Source organism: Arachis duranensis, chromosome 5 (assembly GCF_000817695.3).
Source record: "Arachis duranensis cultivar V14167 chromosome 5, aradu.V14167.gnm2.J7QH, whole genome shotgun sequence".
Taxonomy (NCBI): domain Eukaryota; kingdom Viridiplantae; phylum Streptophyta; class Magnoliopsida; order Fabales; family Fabaceae; genus Arachis; species Arachis duranensis.
This window is the reverse complement of record NC_029776.3, coordinates 40,484,560-40,488,182: the sequence shown is the minus strand read 5'-3', so window position 1 is coordinate 40,488,182 and position 3,623 is coordinate 40,484,560. Positions and strand designations below refer to the sequence as shown.

Sequence of the window (3,623 nt, the reverse complement as noted above, 5' to 3'; positions counted from 1 at the left end):
AGTGGTTTTGATTAGATCAAAGACCATGGTTGCTAAGTCAGAGTGGCTCTGCTTAGAATTCTCTGTCTGTTGCTGAGAAGACGATGGAAAAGGCTTGCCATTGCTAAACCTGTTTCTTCCACCATTATTGTTGTTGAAACCTTGTTGAGGTCTCTATTGATCCTTCCATCAGAGATTTGGATGATTTCTCCATGAAGGATTATAGGTGTTTCCATAGGGTTCTCCCATATAATTCACCTATTCCATCATGGGTTGTTTAGGATCATAAGCTTCTCATTCAGAGGAAGCTTCTTGAGTGCTGCCAGTTGCAGCTTGCATTCCAGTCAAATGCTGAGAGATCATATTGACTTGTTGGGTCAAGATCTTATTTTGAGCTAATATGTCATTCAGAGTGTATGATGCTCCATTCAGAAAGCATGTCAGAGGGACACTTTCTGATCAATTGTTTGTATCTTTCCCAAGCTTCATAGAGGGATTCACCTTCCTTCTGTTTGAAGGTTTGGACTTCTACTCTAAGCTTACTCAATTTTTGAGGTGGAAAGAACTTTGCCAAGAAGGCATTGACTAGCTTTTCCCAAGAGTTCAGGCTTTCTTTAGGTTGTGAGTCCAACCATAACCTAGCTCTGTCTCTTACGGCAAAAGGGAATAGCATAAGTCTGTAGACCTCAGGGTCAACCCTATTGGTCTTGACAGTGTCACAGATTTGCAAGAATTCAGCTAAAAACTGATGAGGATCTTCCAATGGAAGTCCATGGAACTTGCAATTCTGTTGCATTAGAGAAACTAATTGAGGCTTAAGCTTAAAGTTGTTTACTCCAATGGCAGGGATAGAGATGCTTCTCCTATAGAAGTCGGGAGTAGGTGCAGTAAAGTCACCCAGCACCTTCCTTGCATTGTTGGCATTGTTGTTGTTTTCGGCTGCCATGTCTTCTTCTTGTTTGAAGATTTCTGTTAGGTCCTCTACAGAGAGTAGTGCTTTAGCTTCTCTTAGCTTTTGCTTCAAGGTCCTTTCAAGTTCAGGGTCAGCCTCAACAAGAATGCTTTTGTCTTTGCTCCTGCTCATATGAAAGAGAAGAGAACAAGAAAGTATGGAATCCTCTATGTCACAGTATGGAGATTCCTTGAGGTGTCAGAGGAAAAGAAGAATAGAAGGAGGAGGTAGAAAGAGAAGAATTTGAACTTATCAAGAGGGATAGAGTTCGAATTGTTGATGGTGGAGGAGTGTTAGTCCTTAAATAGAAGGATGTGAGAAGAGGGGAAGAATGTTCGAAAATAAAGTAAAAGATTTTGAAATAATTAAAAGAAATTTTGAAAAAGTGATTTTGAAAAAGATTTTGAAATTAGAAATAAAAAAGATATGATTGAAAAATTAATTTTGAAAAAAAGATGTGATTAAAAAGATATGATTGAAAATATATAGTTTTAAAAAGATATGATTGAAAAACAATTTTAAAAAAAGATTTGATTTTTAAAATTAATGACTTGCATAATAAGAAATTTTAAAGATATGATTCAGATATTAAACCTTTCTTAATAGAAAAGGCAACATACTTGAAATTTTTGAATCAAATCATTAATTGTTAGCAAGTATTTTTGAAAATGGAAAGAAATTGATTTTGAAAATATATGATTGAAAAGATATGATTTGAAAAAGATTTGATCTTGAAAAATTATGAAAACTTGAAAAAAATTTGCATTAAAAACAAAATCTTCCCTCTTGTGTCATCCTGGCATTAAACGCCCAGAATGGTATCCATTCTGGCGTTTAACGCCCAAAACTCTACCTTTTTGGGCGTTAAACGCCCAGCCAGGTACCCTGGCTGGCATTTAAACGCTAGTTTTCCTTCTTCACTGGGAATTTTGAACGCCCAGCTTTTTTTGTGTGATTCCTCTGCTGTATGTTCTGAATCTTCAATTCTCTGTATTATTGACTTGAAAAGACATAATTTTGAAATTTTTTTTGAATTTTTAATGATGAGAAAAAATACAACTAAGATCAAATAAACAATGCATGCAAGACACCAAACTTAAAAGTTTGTATACTAAGGACTATAACAATTTGAAAATGCATGTAAGAAATAACTAAACACACAAAACAAGAGAATTTAAAGATCAAAGCAAGAAAATCATCAAGAACGTCTTGAAGATCAATGAAGAACATAATGCATGTAATTTTCGAAAATTAAAAGAATAAAGACATGCAATTGACACCAAACTTAAAATTAGACACTAGACTCAAACATGAAACCTAAAATTATTTTTGATTTTAAGATTTTATAATTTTTTTTTGTATTTTTCAAAAATTATATGGAAAAGAAAATAAAGAGATTCAAAAATTTTTAATAAGAATTCCAGGAATCATGCAATGTTAGTCTAAAGCTTCAGTCTAAAAAGATTAGACATGGCTAGCCAAGCTTTAGCAGGACATTACATTCAACAGCTAAATTGACGAGAATCAATCAGCCTTTGTGATGATAAGAACATCACCTTGAAACTCTATAATTCATTCTTAAAAATTCTGAAGAAAAATACCTAATCTAAGCAACAAGATGAACCGTCAGTTGTCCAAACTCAAACAATCCCCGGCAACGGCGCCAAAAACTTGGTGCACGAAATTGTGATCATCAATGGCGCCATCAACATGGTACGCTCAATTGCAATCTCAACTTTTTATCACAACTTCGCACAACTAACCAGTTGTAATTCATTGGTGAGAATTTCAGATAAGCGTATGGAGATGCTTTGTCCCTTCCGTCTCTCTGCTTTCCTACTGTCTTCATCCAATCCTTCTTACTCCTTTCCATGGCAAGCTGTATGTTGGGCATCACCATTGTCAATGGCTACAGTCCCATCCTCTCAGTGAAAATGTTCAACGCGCTCTGTCACAACACGGCTATTCATTTGTCGGTTCTCGATCATGTCAGAATAGAATCCAGTGATTCTTTTGCGTCTATCACTAACGCCCCACAATCGCGAGTTTGAAGCTCGTCACAGTCATTCAATCTCTGAATCCTACTCAGAATACCACAGACAAGGTTTAGACCTTCCGGATTCTCAAGAATGGCCACCAATGGATTCTAGCTTATACCATGAAGATTCTGATTAAGGAATCCAAGAGATATCCACTCAATCTAAGGTAGAACGAAGGTGGTTGTCAGGCACACGTTCATAGGTGAGAATGATAATGAGTGTCATGGATCATCACATTCATCAAGTTGAGGAATAAGTGATATCTTAGAACAAGAATAAGCTGAATTGAATAGAAGAACAATAGTAATTGCATTGATACTCGAGGTACAGCATAGCTCCACACCTTAATCTATGGTGTGTAAAGACTCCACCGTTGAAAATACATAAGAACAAGGTCTAGGCATGACCGTGAGGCCAGCCCCCAAAACGTGATCAAGAGATCAAAGTGATACAGAGATGCTCTAGAAATCTCAAGACCCCCAGATGAAAATACAATAGCAAAATGTCCTATTTATAGAGAACTAGTAGCCTAGGGTTGACAAAAATGAGTAAATGACGTAAAAATCCACTTCCGGACCCACTTGGTGTGTTCTTGGACTGAGCATTGAAGCTTCCATGTGTAGAGACTTTTCTTGGAGTTAAACGCCAGCTTT

At 36.3% G+C, this 3,623-nt stretch overlaps 1 non-coding gene across 1 annotated transcript; it reads left to right on the top strand.

The window, feature by feature from the left end:
* Positions 1-412: 412 nt before the first annotated feature.
* On the top strand, positions 413-520 carry LOC127748050 (small nucleolar RNA R71). Its single transcript, XR_008009993.1, has one exon. It is a non-coding gene; the product is annotated as a small nucleolar RNA R71 (small nucleolar RNA).
* The last annotated feature ends 3,103 nt before the right edge of the window (positions 521-3,623 follow it).